This window comes from Bidens hawaiensis, unplaced genomic scaffold (assembly GCF_021521415.1).
Source record: "Bidens hawaiensis isolate Kalapana, Puna unplaced genomic scaffold, B.hawaiensis_p1.1 tig00027537_1, whole genome shotgun sequence".
NCBI classification, from domain to species: domain Eukaryota; kingdom Viridiplantae; phylum Streptophyta; class Magnoliopsida; order Asterales; family Asteraceae; genus Bidens; species Bidens hawaiensis.
This window is the reverse complement of record NW_027505098.1, coordinates 39810-57349: the sequence shown is the minus strand read 5'-3', so window position 1 is coordinate 57349 and position 17540 is coordinate 39810.

Sequence of the window (17540 nt, the reverse complement as noted above, 5' to 3'; positions counted from 1 at the left end):
ACAAGAGAAACCTATTGTTCAAGAGGCTGAGGTAGTCCAAGAACATCAAGTAGATCAACCTGACGATAATCCTGAAGCTCAACCAGATGAAGAAGCATAAGTCATTGGGTTATCATATTATAAGAAGCACAATATATGTGCGTTCTTAAATGAAGATTTCTTCGGATAAATGATGTTTGGCAAACTTATGGCGTTTCTCAAGAGATCGAGAATACAGTATGCTATTTCTGTTTATGGGCCTATTTACTTCAGTATCATCAAACCGTTCTGGGATACTACTAAGTATATTCCACATGAGAAGCACATCGAAGCCGAGATCCAAGGGAACAAGATCGTCATTGATGTTGATGTAATACGTAAGGTTTTTACAGTTTTTAGATACAGATACTTATGATGATAGATGTGAGTTTGATAAAGACCTGATCAGGGGATTATTTGGAAGATTAAAGTATAAAGGTGATCTGACAAAGTCCCGGTACAACAAAGCGAATCTTTGCGAGCATTATAAGTACTTGTCACACGTACTTACACATTGCCTTGGTGGATGCAAAGGTGGATTTGACGAGTTTTAGATCATGCTTCAATCGGCTTTTGTTGCTCTTGTACTCAACAAGACGTTCAACTTCTCTAAACTGGTGTTTTATTACTTGAAGGAGAACTGTACTCCTCATCAGCATAAGTTATTGATATATATGCGCTTCATACAGCTAATCATTGACCATCTACAGCCTAATCTGGTGAAAGATCCAGAAATTCCTGCTAACATTAAGGTACTTCAGCATATAAGTAAAGAAACGATGAGGCAGATAGGAACTTATCATGGCCAGGCAATACAGACAAAGCCAAGATTCAAGAGGTTGATTGGTCACGTTGCTCGAGCTGATTATGTAGCTCCACCTGATGATCGTTGGATCCATGATGATTTGGATTCCAAACGTGAAAGTGGTGAAGTTGGGAAAGATGGTGGTGGTAATGATGGTGGTGATGGTGGTCCAGGAAGTGCTGGTGATCAAGGTGATGCAATTATGGCACATAAACGTAAGGCGAAGGGAAAGGCGACTGTCGTTGATAAGCTTACCAAAAGGAGAACCCGAAGAGGTTATAGAGTTTATATTATGGATCCTCAACCATGACCAAGGGTTGAGGTTATTCCTCCACAGTTTAATGTAACTGTTTCACAAGCTCTGGTGGTTACTACTCCTACGAGTACCCCGATAGTTACATTATTGACCACAACTTCCATTGATCCGACATATGCATCAATTTTTCAATCCATGTTGTCTATGATGCCATCTTCTCAACAAACTATAGAAATAATGAGTCCATCTCTTCCTGCTAAACTGATGCAAAGACCTGATTTCTCGTTTATGTCTTTCAACAAACCTGAACATCCAATGTAGTTGGTTCCTCCTTCGTTCTATACTATTCCAGTTCAACATAAGATCTTTTCAGTTGTTGAATTTGATTCATGTTAGTGCATAAAATGTCTATCGCTTAGGTCTTGTGTATAGGTCTTGATAGTTAATAATTTTTAAAAATGTTTGTTAAATGTTTGAATGTATAAGTATACATATACGGCGTATATATACATATGCGACGAATATGATATACGCCGTATATGTGGCAAATCCGACATATATGTTTGTTTTCATGTCTATAAATAGTAGATTAGCTTATATGTTCATTTTCTTTTTGGTCCAACTTGTACCTGTTTTGTAGTTGTTACATATTGATGTACCATCACAGCTACCAATGAATAAACAAAAAGTCAAAGAGACATCTTCGGGTTTTTCACCTTGTTATGTTTTCTGCACATAACATTGTAGAGTAGATATATTCGTGAACTTTCTTACACGTATTATCTTGAGATTATTTTATGAACTTTCAATTCATATCCAAGGAAAGCAAATGGCAGTGGATAGACAATTTCAGGAACATATGTGAGTTGATCAAAGGCATACGATGAGAGGTATGTAGTTTCTACAGAGAGAGAACCGCGATTTGAAAGCCCTTGTTACTACTCTGGGGAGAAGATTACTAAAAATGATGAAATTATCCTTCAACTAACATGCAAAGATGACAAGCTCAAGAAATTGAAGGATAAAGATGGTGATAAAGATCCTAAGGCTGGAGGGGTTGATCAGCAACCATGTAATGGTACTTCATCATATGGGACTGTTGCCACCGAAGGAGATTCGGGTAAGCAGATCGTGCAGTGTAGTGATTTATTGATGTGCAAGCCATGAACACTTTGAAGGTAAATATGTTGTCATTTGTTGATGATTAGGGTATTGTCATGAGTATGGCAGACACTGACGATATAATAGAAAGTGAATTTGTTGACCACTCATTTACAAATGAACAAATTGCCTTGCTTCTAGGTTTGAATGAGGAGGCCCTGGATAAATTGGAACAAGAGGATGATATTGAGGTTATGGATACATGTGATGTAAGGTTTGACAAAAGTGTTCCGTCTAGGAACACGTCGTTTAACTATGATGAGTTGAAAATTAAAGACGTGATAGCTGAGGAATATCCTAACATATACACCCGTACAAATTCTAATGAGGGGATTCCATTTTTTACGACGAGCATTTTCAAGTAGTTAAAGACCGTTTGCAGAAAGATAAGGGTAAGAGTAAAGTATCCGATGTCGAGACCAATATTTCTGATGATGGGTTCACACATAATAAGTCAAAGATGAACAAGGTTAATGAGGTGTTATGGTATGTTGAATGATAAGATGATGTGTAGTCGAAAGCTCGTGCAACAGCTCATCAAATGAAGAAGTTCGTTGCTGCGAAAACAGTGAAATGGGGATATAGTATCATGGATGTACGATTCTGTGTTTAAGGTATGTATTCTAAAATGGGAGCACAGAGTTCAGTACTTTTAACATATTACTGACGTGCTCATGATGCCGATATGGGACATACAAACACTTAGTAATAGACCATACTTTAACCCTGGTGGAAATCAATTAGCGAGACGGTTCTATGAGATGTTGTTACATGAAAGAAGGTATGGTTTCAAGTTTTCAAGCTGCATGTGCTGACTCGAAAGTACATTGATACGATAGATCTACACCCCGGAAGGAGAAAACTTGTGCTTAATGTAAAACCGCCTCGCACAAAGAAGAAAGTTCATGTAAAGATGTTTTCACGAAGTCTTTATAAGAATTTCAATAGGTGGTACTACAATAACAAGACTGGTGAAGCTGTGATCGTGTTAGGAACGAGCTTGAAGACATAATTTATTCGTATTATCGACCCTATGTGGCTGGTTAACCTGTCTGAATATGAAACGATGTGTATGCAATTCCATCGTGTTGTTAGTGTTTTTCATGCGTTTGGAATTCATAGTATTGCAGAATTGGAAGACCAACCGATTTATAAAGTAAAGACAAAGAACTTGAGACAAGGGGGAGTTCGTTGATGCACATTTCTGCGTCTCAGTCTTTGTTTATGTATTTTGGTGATTAATATAAACTATATGGGTATTTTGGTAAATGCAAATGCACATTAACTATAATGTAAGGACTCATTCGATAGAGTAGCTAATAACAAATGAGTTACCGTGTTTATTCGTGTTCATTCGATAGTGATGTTAACGAATAGAAAAAACGAATGTGCTGATTCGTTATTGTAATGTATAAGAGTCTAACGTATGATAACGAATGACTCTCATTCATTATGACTTGCATAACGAATGAGGTCATCTCTTAAATATATCCCATGTAACATATCGATTAATTAATAGAGATCATATTATCACTTGCATACTATTACTTTGTCCAATTACTCTCTCAACACATGTAGTACAAATAGTTCTCGTATTCTAATCATAGTTCATTTTAATAGACTAGATCCGTGATAGCAATCGATCTCACATGGTTTCTCATTAGGTCATGTTTTAATATTTCTTTCTTTGTGATGTAAGGCATGATGTAATTGGCTAGTGTGATGTAAGCAATGATGTCATGGACACCCATCCTTGGCCTATAAAAGGAGAGTTCCCCCTAGTTTGTTATCCATCCTTGCAAAGAAATTAAACTTTTATATATTTCTCTTTAACCTCTCTCTACTTTCTCATTCTAAAATTTGAGTCTTTTATTCTTTCTTTTTCCGGTGAGTTTTTGAGGGACCGCTCAAACCTAGAGAGCATAGTCCTTGAGGTTCAGAAGATTTCCAAGACGAGCTTAGCCTTGTGACTTGAGGATATTAATATTCTTTCATAAGATCAACCATACACTCCCCCATTTAGTAGCCATGTGTCTTGAGGTTCTTACTGGTCTTTCATAAGATCAGCCATGCACTCCCCCATTTAGTGGTACCAGATCCTAGTCCTGCTCCTGTTCCGCCTTCCCAGATCTTTTAAGTATGCTATGTGACTGCTGACTTTGATCGGATCTCTCACATCAAAACAACATCTAGTTAAGGATTTGAACAGTCTGATACAATGTGTAAACACTTAACTGAGTCGGTAAACAATTTTTTCTTTAGTGGTACGACGACGTTAAAGAGGAGAGCAGGCATTGTAAGTCTCTAGTTTAGTACGAATTGAGAAAACCAGAAAGTGTTAGGTCACTTTAAAACTCAGATAAGAACCACAAGTCTAGGCTGTCTCGTTCCATGTCCAGTCATAGGTCCTCATCGTCTAGAATCGATTAGTTATATGAGTTCTCTTATCTTCCTGATGATTCTAAAATCCCTATCACCAGTATACCTTTAGTTAACCGCTATAGTGTCTTCTCTAAACCCCAAAATTTAATTACAAAAAGAATCAAAAAAATAATTATTCCAAATCCCAACCCATGTGGGAAGGAGTATGTCCAATCCTTCAAGTCTGATTCACACCAGCTTCCAAACTATTGAAACACGTTACGAGCCATGATCTAGCCACTAACATCAATACGATACGATACAGGACGAATATGTTAAACAAACAAGGAGACGTTAAATACTGTTCATTACATTAATGGTGGAATACATTATGGTGGATAACTTAAGCAAGAGAGAATCCGGCATGGTAACGACACTTGATAAATTAAAGCTCAGATCTATATCTAATAATGAACAGTAGCTGCCTATATATAGGCCATCAACTCCTATTCATTAGATTAATCTCATTCGTTATGTTTCCATGACGAATGGGTTATACCTTAATGGATAAGCCATCAATCATTATATTGCATAATGAATGGGCCTCCATTCTCTATACAGTCCATAGTGAATGGGCTTATAACTTAACGAATAGCCTAGTCTATAACGAATGGACCCATTTGCTATACAATCCATAGCGAATGGCCATATTACAATAAATATATAGACTAAACTATATCTAACTTATTCGATTGGCTACGGACACCAAGTCATGAACTTACACAACCACAACCTTCGAACACCTTGTAACCCTATCACTTCCCCCCAGATCTTCCAAGGATCTGCCAAACACAAGGTTACACACATATCCACTTCGGGGCGATAAGATTCGCCCTGACCTTCTACAGTAGAAAAGGTTTACCAGCGTTCTCCTGGATTGCCTTGGTCGATTCCATATTTATAGAATACCAACACGCATGTCTTGGTACAATCCAGACCACATTCAACGTGGGCACGATGTTTGTCACCTTATACCCAAACTTCAACATGCCTCTCAATGATCCATCAAATTTAACCGCCCTAAAAGTTCAGATTCATATTAGAGGTGCCCAACAAGTTAACACCTTTCAAGCAACCTTCCACTACTAGATGGCGTACAGGGTCCAAAATCACTCTTTAGACATCATGGTTCTTGGGCACGATAACTCAAGTGACGCCTTATTCATCAACATCGATTCCAACATCTTTTCAACCTGTACCTATGTTCTTAAGCAACTATCCGGGGAAGAGCTCCTCAATCTCCTTCCAAAAAAATGGACAACTAACTATGAACAAATTCATCAGGCTCCAGTCCAGAAAAATGGATAACTAACTATGAACAAATTGATGGTCTAGTCAACGTCAAGTTCAAAAAGCAAGATAAACGAGATGTATTCTCGACGATGTATATGATGCAACATGTAAAAACCCCATCAAGAACAGATGATTTCCCGTATGACAAATGCAACTAGCAGTCGTGCTTAGAAGAAGTTGACAAGGTTGACTATGATGAAGATGTTCCTAAGTAGAAAGGATCCCAAAAGTCCAAAAAACAAACATAATTGGAAAGTTCAACCTTTCAATACCATGAATTCCACAGGTTCCTCAAGTCAGATTACTGATACAGAAGCTACCCTCAATTGGCAAAGTAAGAATGCTGTTATTCAAAACAACATTCTTAAAACTATCCTAGCTCAGCAGAACAGGTTCAACCAAACCCAAGAAAGGTTGATACACAGAATGCAGACTCTTGAAAGTATCATCTATGAAGTTTGAACCAAGATACTTGGACTTCATAATGAATTACTCCATATAGTCCATGCAAGTCCTGGCACGCAAACACGAGCAATATATTTCAAAAAGATGTCGAGATGAAGTTCCTTAATGCACAACTTGTAGATCTTGAAAGACAACACAAGCAACAGAGAACTTTAACCATGATTGACGATCCTTGGAGGCTACCAAGTGCCCCGTTTGTCCCAACAACTTTTGATATACAACTGCTACCGGTACACTCGTTATCACAAACTTCACCATCAATAAATCTCTGGTCAAATGAACAAGCCCAGACCAGAGCAAGACCATGAAAGATATCCTCAAATCGCAGTGCTTCCATAAGCAGCAAAGAATAGAGACCATCCACAAGTGGTCCTAAGATATCCTCAAACCGCAGTGCTTCCATAAGCAGCAAAGAACAGAGACCATCCACCGTTCAGAAATAAGAATTCCCGGTCTACGGTCCAGCACAACCGAAAATCACTGTTGGTTAATGATCTAATCATCAAGCACTCTAATGAAGAATCACATATTAGTTCTGAAGAACCATGTGAATCTTATGAAGACGTAGCTCCAAATTATGAATTTGAACACTTATTCATGACAGAACCATAACCAACGGAGCGAAACAACTTTGATTCTGATATCGAAGACACATTATCTCGAACGGAGCTACAAACCAAAACAAATGTATTTTCCAACAAAGAATCAAACAAAAATTCACCGTTGATGACATCCTACAATCGCAATGGCGAGAAAGATATGTTGAAGTGTTAACATGGTGCTCTGCTGAATTATAATATTAGTACATCGACATGGTCATCAAACGTTTCCTAACACGATGTCAAGGAAGACTTCGAGATTGGTTCCTAAGACTTGGAGAATATCGGTAACTCCATATCCAACAATGCAAACACCAGAAGACTTCATGCATATAATTCACAATGAGTTTTTAGAAAACCCAATGTAGTTCACATTTAAAGCTTGAGAAGAATTCCTAAATATGAAGTGTTGTTCCTTCAAACTAAAAGACCTAGAAAAACTCTACAATAGAATGTCTGAACGCTTCTACTTCCGGTATGGAGTAAATGATGCAAAGGTCTTCCTAAACTCATTCCCTGAGTCCTTGCCAAATGAAGCATACAGTGCTCTAGAAAACTAAAATTGGACAGTCACTTAAGCTTCGCTGGGAGAGCTATACAAGCTGATTCTAAATGCTCTTTCAAAACTTTGTAACCAAAACCTGTTTTTAGTAGTGTTTGAAAGAACTGGAAGACGCGTTGATTCAACTTGTGATGACACGCATATCAAAATAAAATGCGAAGATGAATCCTCCTGCAACTGCTCCCATACTCCCAGAAAGTATCGTTCGATGTTGATTATTATTTAAGAAAAAAGAAGTCAAACAGAAAATGGAAATTTTTGAACAAAAATCAAACATGAAAGAAACATTGATCGGTGCTATGTCTGCAACCAGAAAGGACCTTTTGCAAGAGATTGCAAAAACAAGAAGAAAACCAAGGCCTTATTACAACAGATCAATATGGTAGAGCCAATAGTTGTTTCCGAGTTACAATCCCTATACTCACTTGATGTGAACCAGGAGAGCAAGCGATTTGCTCAATTAGGTACGATTTTTATTCAAGTTCAAGTAGTGAGTCAAGCGGATCGGAAGCAACCGACTATGACGATGACGTTAGGCTGATGTACATGCTAACGTCATATCACGACGAGAGTTTCTTTCCTGAAAAAAATAAAAGGAAGCCTCCTACGGAAGATTACCTGCCAATATGGAAATTCAGCTAAGAACAATTAACTACAATATGCGCACTATCTGTAAAGATTCGTGAAGAAACAGAAAAACGGATCTCAAGAATAAAGAAGCCCCACCACATATGTGCAAGAAAACTGTGAAGATATCAAATGAAAAGATATCTAGGGAGATAAGGGAAGAATCGAGAAGAGTTGTATCAACCACAACTTTAAAATAAAATAGTCAAAAGAAAAGATTCGAGTATCACTTTAGGAATCACAACTATTTCAAGAAGCTCCATTACAAGAAATATCTATTGTTCCTCACAGTGTTGAGAAAGGCCCGATGGCCTATAAAAGCAAATATAGCTCCATGATCCAGCACTTCCCATTCAGAACTACTATACCCTAAAGGCTATACCGAATATGAATGAAGTAACCAACCCCAAACAGCCAAACTCAACCCCAATCCCGGCAGAAGTTGAAGAACTAATCACATCAAACATCCTTCATGTTTCTCAACTAAACTACAAAACCTTACTAATCATCGCCTTTAAGCAAAATGGCCCATTCATGAAAAATTACAGGTTTCACTAGATTGCCCTTTTCTCAATACCCTACACATCAGTAATATGCACCAACTACCTCAAGAAGCCTTAGGCTTTTTTAGTATTTGATTTAGAATTTCACGGTAGCCATATCCTTTAATACCAACATACTTATCAGTTACGTGATTGCCCATGAGTTAGTGATTGTACCTAAATAAAGGAAAAATATGCTAAAACTCCTCAAGTAGTTTTACCTCACAAGCAAATGGGTTGAGCTGTTGTTGTCCAGACAAGGCAGACACTACTTTGTGTTATTTGGAAAACCGAGTAGCTATATGCATAACAGTTTGTCAATGGATAACAAAGATCCATCTAGTCTCGTCTATGGGTGGTTTGAAATGAGCCCTTCAAGCTATTACTTTAAAGTTAACTACTTCCAACCATGGCAAGACATCGTCGGTATTTAGCAAAAACAAAGTACACCCTGAGGATATCCCCACAGAGAGATTCTGGCAAAAGAAGATGCTTGTACAACCAAAAACCCCAAACAAAATATTGGGACCAAGTTATCCTGAACTACTAAAATAGCAAGTGCCCATTCAACCAAGTTTTAGAAATAAATGCTCCACCATTTGGAGACCCGTATCTACGTTACCCCAAATCACCTCATTATACCATGGAAATCAAAGATATGGCATATATGAAGAAACACGTGCCTGAAAGATTTCACTAAGTTGTGTGTTTTATATTATTTGTGTGCTAAGTTTGTTAAATGAGTTTTTAAAAATAAAGCTTAGTCACTCTTAAAGTGATAAAAGCATTTAGGCCTAGTTTTTAATATTTCATTCTGTGTGATGTAAGCCATGATGTTTTTGGGTACTGTGATTTAAGCAATGATGTCATGGACACCCATCCTTGCCTACAAAAGGAGGGTTCCCCCTAGTTTGTATTCCATCCTTGGAAAGAAACAAAAAACTCCATATATATCTCTCTCTACTTTCTCACTCTAAAATTCAGTCTTTTTCTTCTTTCTTAGTCCGGTGAGTAGTTTGAAGAACCGCTGAAGCCTAGAGAGCCTAGTCCTCGAGGTTCAGAAGATTTCCAAGCCGAGCTTAACTATCACACCCCGACATAGGGCCTAGGCGTATGACCACAAGTTGGGACCTGTTTCGCAAATATATCATAGTTTATGGGTTAATTTTAGCAGAAGACTTTTGCTTTGAATATAATATTAATTTACATTGAAAATTTACTCGGGAATTAAATACCCGAGTATTAGTTTACAAAAGATATGTTTCATATTACAAGGATTTAGTTTATTAAAACAGAGCCATCTTGTATGCGATGCTATCTTCATAAGACTCCAATCCTTGCTATTGCTACTTTTGCTTAATTACCTGCAATGGGTTGGAAAAATACGTCAGCTATATGCTGGTGAACACGTATGACTCTATAAAACATTTGAATGACATTACAATACAAATATAGTTTTCTCGACAATCTCAGCGGAAACATTTCTACTTCCGATATATGTACCACTGCCCTATACACATAACGGTATTCTCCAAGACACGGGGCCCTGAACAGAGAACTAGTCATGACCGTTTCAGTCCGCGGCTACCTCGCCTTGAATGATTGATTGGACTTAACAGTTATGTTTGGATCCAGCCACATGCATATTCGGTCTGAGTTGATTTTATTCTCTACTTTGTATTATAACGATTTAGAGATCACATGACCTCATGAAATCATTAACTGACTCATTAAGACAAACACTCGTTCATCTCGTCGAGTATAAATATGTTCTGATTGATCAAACAGGTTAACGTATTCATGTTATAAAAGTTTTGAACGTATTCACCTGTGATTGTCTGTTCTTGAATGATATGGTGATCTCGTTTGAAACCTTGACTGTGACTGAATGATTGATTGATTGACCTAGAATAAAACAGGTATATAAATATCCGGATCGTCTTTTGATCCGGCTATGGACCTTTAGTCTGGTTTAAATAGCTTTAAACCTTGATTGATCATTTGTTTGAATAAAATATTTAGACCTGTAGTCTTTCTGTTTAATTTACCAATTCATATGATGAGTTTCTTCCTCATGAAGAAACATCTATAATCTGTTTCTTCTTCAAGAAGAAACATTCATTGACTGCTATTTTTGTATGTAAAATTTTATGTTTCTTAATCATGAAGAAACAATGTTTTAACTATATTCCTTGTGTATGAATGCTATGTTTCTTAATCGTGAAGAAACTATATTTGACTATATCCTTACGAATGAAAAATCATGTGTTTCATAATAGTAAAGAAACATTACTATAATCCTTTGTATGTTTAAAGCTTATGTAAACATAATTATAATCAAGGTTTGGGCTATACCCCTGACTATGGCCTAAGCCATATAATAATAAAATAATGACTTAGGCAGAACCCCTACCTTACATGGGTATTCGGAGTTTATATATGTCTAAGCTTGTACGAGCAGTACTTCTACTCTACTTCGTGTACTATGGTTCAGATTGACGGAACTTCGGAGCTTGGCACGCTTTACGAGGTTCAACATGCAAAACGAGGTCATCGCGTGTTACGAGGTCGGCATGCAAAATGAGGTGCGCCGGTCGTCGGGATTGTCGGTACAAACTTCGAGGCAAGTTAGTATGTGGTACGGAAATCAAGGTAGAGAGATTAATTCTAGAGAGAGAAAAGATTGTGGTGTGAGAAATGAAGTAGCCGTGAGCCCCCCTTTTATAGGTTTATTTGTAGCCCATCGCGATATGCGATGGGTTCCTCTCACCCCCATCGCGTATCGTGGCGCTGCAATATTACGCCGCCATACCTTCTTATGACACGTGTCCGCTGACTCATCAAGGTCCATCGCGATACGCGATGACCTGTGTTCTGGGCTCATCGCGTAGCGCGATGGGGACCTGAATCCAATTTTTCACTTTTGATCCCTTGTCTTTTGGTAGCTTGTCATGTGTGGGTCTAACTCTCATTGTCCAAAAAATACTTAGGCGTCTCTCAAGATGCTCGCGGCGATGCGAGCGTGCAAAGTGCGCCATCAAAGCGCCACATTGTGCCCAACGCCCTTCGCCCGAGCCCGTGCCCGTGCCCGTGCGCGTCGGGTGCTTCGCACCCTCCGCTAGGACCACTGGGTGCATGCTAGGCATAAAAGAATATTATTATGGAATTTTATCTCTTTATAAAGTGCTTCCAAATCTTTACCACTTTCCATGTGGGATGGATTTTAACTTCCTTATTTATACCCATATGGAATGCTTCCACTTTCTTACATATTTCAATGTGGGATGGAATTTCCTTATCCCATATCCTTATCATGAGATGACTTTATTTATGAGATATTTTTTTATTTCCTTATTGAATGTTTATATTTTCTTTATTTAAATTTTCTCAATTTATTTTAGAGAATAATTTTGATCCTTCAACTTAACTAAGTTGTCAAATTTGGACCAAAATTTTGGGGATGTACATTAACCTTGTGTCTTGAGGTTGTTACTAATTTTTCATAAGATAAACCATACAATGTTAACCGCCTTAAAAGCTCACAATCATATTGGAGGTGCCTAACAGGTTAACGTCGTTCAAGCAACCTTCCACTACCAGATGGTGTACAGGGTCCAAAATCACTCTTTAGACATCATGGTTCCCGGGCACGATAACTCAGGTGATGTGTGACATGTTGTTCATCGATGTTGATTCCAACGCCATTTCAACTTGCACCTATATTCCTATGAAGCTATCCAGGGAAGAGAACCTCAAGCTCCTTCTAGAAAAATGGATAACTAATTATGATCAAATTCATCAGCCTTCAGTCCAGACAATGACAACTACAGATTTCATCTGAAACAAGGATGGTCTAGTCGAAGTCAAGTTCAATAAGCAAGATATACGAGCTGTCTTCTTGATGATGTATATGATGCAGCCTGTAAAAAACCCCAACCAAGATACAATTTTTCCCGTATGACATATGAGACGGTTACTCGTGCATAGGAAAAAGCAGACAAGGTTGACTATGATGAGTACGTTCCTAAGAAAATTAAGAAAGGATCTCAAAAGTCTCTAATTAAGAGTAAAAAGTAGGGGATATTCCAAACGTAGGCCTTCTCGGTGAACCATCAAGCAAGTTTGATTACTATGTCCTTAATGGTGACTCACCATCACAGCCAAAGCTTAAACCAGCCAAACCTTCATCACCTAGAATCCCTCCTAAGTCTAAAGGAATGTTTGTCATCACACCTATCTCATCCACCTCGTCCCTAGAACTCCAAACTGAGTTCCCGGCCTTAACCTTGTTTGAATATCATGTCCGAAAAACCAAACATAATTGGAAAGTTCAACCTTCCAATACCATCAATCCCACAGGTTCCTCAAGTCAGATTACTGCTTATAAGCTACCCTCAACTGGCAAAGTGAGAATGTTGTTTCTAATAACAACATTCTTAAAACTATCCTAGCTCAGCAGAACAGGTTCAGCCAAACCTAAGAAAGCTTGATAGTCAGAATGCTGACTCTTGAATGTTTCATATATGAAGTTCAAACCAAGATACTTGGACTTCATAATGAATTACTTCATATAGTCCATGCAAGCCTTGTCCCGCAAACACCGAGAAGTTTGGTTCAAAAGGAAGCCGAGATGAAGTTCTTTTAAGCACAACTTGTAGATCTTGAAAGACAACACAAGCAATAAAGAACATCAACCATGATTGAAGATCCATGGAGGCTACTAAGTGCCCCGTTTGTTAGAATAGCCTTTGATCCACAACCACTACCGGTACTCTCGCTCTCACAAATGTCACCATCAATGAATCTCTATTCAAATGAACAAGCCCAGATCAGAGCATGAGCAAGAAAGTCATTCTCAAACCACATTGCTTCCTCAAGCAGCACATAACAGAGACCATCCAAAGTGGTCCTAAGAAAGTCAAGCAGGTCATAGATGTTAACATGATGATGGGTTATCCAGGAACACCACCATTCGGAAATAAGAACTCCCGTTCAATGGTCCAATATAACCAACAATCATTATCGGTTAATGCTCCGGTTATCACTCACTACCCTGACGTACAGCCAGATACTCATTTTAAGTTAAACACAGAAGCAAGATACCTTGAAATTTCAAGGCCAAACCCAGAGTTAACACCATGCTATATGGGAAAAACTCACTCCCATCGGAAAATCTGCAAACAAAAGGTAGAAGTACTAGAGCCGATTGCCAAACTCCATATTCTTACCAGTACATATGCTACACCAATTCCGGGCATTGAATTTTTTGTTACCGGGTCCGCAACCTCAGTTTTAAATCCAAATATTCTCCCTGATGAGTATTGGGAACCGCACCACCAAGTATTCATAGCAGCAAATTGTGAGTCATTCATAATCACCAACAGGAGTATTCCAATACACATGAGGATTTTCCCTACATGCACAATTAAACATAGATCTTCTATTGGGATCTAATGTCCTTCACCAGTTACGAGACATAAGATATGGAAGAGAAGGACTCAGATACAAGAAGTTACAGAGCTTTGGAGCACCATCCCTGAAATGTTTGTGATATCCTCTTCTGCCTTAATTTAAGCAATAAAGAAGAAAATAATCTAAACTTGTGCTACTAGCCCTACACAATTTCTTAAAAAACACATCTCTCCGATATGGATATATTCATTGATCCCTGTCACACTACCATTAAAAAAAATAAAGACATAAACCCTACAAGAGCCAGTCATCTAGGGATTAAGCCAAATCTCATGAATCTAGCTATCCAAGAATGCCAATAGTTATAAAATCAGGACCTCATTTAACTAACAACATCTCCATGGGCATGTTAAGAATTCTATGTCAATAAAGAAGTGAACAATTTAGATAGAAGCTAAGATTGGTTATCAACTAAGAGCCGCTGAACCACTTCCTAGCAGATGATAAATTCTCACTCCCATAAAAGAAGGCATTGTTCCAGCCGTTAGTAAATGCAAAGGTTCTTTCTAAATTTGATCTTGAAGCTAGCTTCTGGCAGTTAGGGATCAGCCCAGAAGATAGACCTAAAACAACGTTCTGCATTCCAAATAATCATTTACAATGGAAAGTAATGTCATTCAGAATAAAAATTTCACCATTGGTCTTCCAAAAGGCAATGATATGCATTTTTGAACCTATCCTCAGTAATACATTGGTTTATATTGACGCTATCCTTCTGTTCTCAGAAACTGAAGAAGCTCACTCAGAACTATTAAAGAATTCCATTATGTTGTCCAGAAGTAAGGGATTATGCTATCAAAAAAGAAATTGGAAGTTGGAGTTAGTTCCATTAAATTTCTTGGCATGAAGATTGTCGATGGCAAGTATCAGCCTTAGCCACACATTGCCAAAGAAGTCCACAAGTTTCTAGGTAAGCTCACGCCACAAATAGAAATCCAACAGTTCCTTGGATTAACCAATTATATGGAAGAGTTCTTGTCTAACTTGTCTATTCATACAGTGCCTCTATTCCCCAAAGAATCCACCCACTTGGACCTAAAGCCAGACACAGGCTGTCAAACGAATAAAGGAGCTTGTTGACAAGATGCCCCATTTAAAGATTCCTGCACAAATAGACAAACGAATCTTGCCGACAGACGCTAGTGATGAGTACTGGCCAACAGTATTGCTTGGGGAGTGTATGGATGATCTTATGAAAGACTAGTAATAACCTCAAGACACAAGGCTAAGCTCGAAGTGGAAATCTTCTGAACCTCAAGGACTAGGCACTATAGGCTTGAGCGGACCCTCAACAACTCACCGGAAAAAGAAATAAGAAAAGACTCAAATTTTAGAGTGAGAAAGTAGAGAGAGGTTAAAGAGAAATATATAAGAAGATGTTTTTATTTCTTTCAAGGATGGATTTTACAAACTAGGGGGAACCCTCCTTTTATAGGCTATGGATGAGTGTTCATGAAATCATTGCTTACATCACACTAGTCAATTGCATCATGACTTACATCACACAGAAAGAAATATTAAAAACATGACCTAAATGATTTTATCACTTTAAGAGTGACTAAGCTTTATTTTTAAACACACATTTAGCACACAAACAATATAAAACACACAACTTAGTGAAATGTTTCAGGAACGTGTTTCTTCATTTCTGTCATATCTTTGATTTCCAAGGTAAAATGAAGTGGGTTGGGGTAACATGGATACGGGTCTCCAATTGGTTGAGCATTGATTTCTAATACTTGGTTGAACGAGCACTTGTTGCTCCAGTAGTTCAGGATAACGTGGTCCCATTCTTTTGTTTGGGGGTTTTCGATTGTCCAAGCATATTCTTTTGCAAGAATCTCTTGGGGGATACCCTCAGGGTGTACTTTGTTTTTTATTCCAAATACCGACGGATGTATTTCCATGGTTGGAAGTAGTTAATTTTGAAGTAATAGCTTGAAGGGCTCATTTCAAACCACCCATAGACGAGACTAGACGGACCTTTGTTATCCTTGGACAAGCTGTTTTGCATATAGCTACTCGTTAGTCCGAATAACACCAAGCAGTATCTGCCTTGTTTGTACGAAAACAATTCAACCCATTTGCTTGTAGGGTAAAACCAATTAAGGAGTTTTAGCATATTTGTCCTTTCTTTAGGTACAATTCATACCTCATAGGCAATCAGGCAACTGCTATGTTTGTTGGAGTTCAAGGACATGGCTACTGTGAAATTCTAAATAATTACAAGAAAAAATCTAAGGCTTCTTTAGGTAGTTAGTACATATTATTGATGTGTAGGGTATTAAGAAAAGGGTAATCTGGGTGAAACCTGTAATTTTTCATGAAGGCACCATTTTGCTTAAGGGCGATGGCTAGGAAGGCTTTGTAGATTAGTTGAGAAACATGAAGGATTTTGCTGTGATTTGTTCTTCAACTTCTACCGAGATTGGGTCGAGTTTGGCCGTTTGGGGTTGGTTGCTTTATTCATTTTCGGTATAGACTTTAGGGTATATTAGTTCTGAATGAGGTGGTGGTGGATCATGGAGCTATCTTTGCTTTTATAGGCCGCCGGGCCTTTCTCAGCACTATGAGGAATAGTGTATAGTTCTTGTAATGGAGCTTCTTGCAACAGTTGTGATTCCTGAAGTGATACTCGAATCTTTTCTTTTGAATGTTTTCTTTTAAAGTTGTGGTTGATACAACTCTTCCGGATTCTTCCCTTATCTTCACAGATATCTTTTCATGTGATATCGTGATAGTTTTCTTTCGCTTTTTCATGTGTGGCTTCTTTCTTCTAGGGATTCGTTTGTTTGTTTCTTCACGAATCTTTACTAATAGTGCGCATACTGTAGTTAACTATTCTTGGCTGATTTTCCAGGCTGGCAGGTATTCTTCCACAGGAGTCTTCCTTTCATTTCTCTAGAAACAGAAAGGAAACTCTCGTCGTGATATGGCGTTAGCATGTACATCAGCCTAACGTCATCGTCAGAGTCACTTTCTTCCGAACTTCTTGACTCACTACTTGAACTTCAATAAACATTGTACCTGATTAAGCAAATAGTCTGCTCTCCTGGCTCATCATCAAGTGAATATAGGAATTCTAAGTCGAAAACATCTATTGGCCCTACCATATTGATCTGCTGTAATAAGGCCTGGTTTTTCTTCTTGTCTATTCAATCACTTGCAAAGTGTCCTTTCTGGTGGTAGGCATAGAATCGGTCAATGTTTCTTCCCATTTTTGATTTTCTGCTCAAAAATTTCCATTTTCTGTTTGACTTATCTTTTTTTAATGAGACTTGTTTTTTTCTTGAAGAGCAATCATCATCAAACGATACTT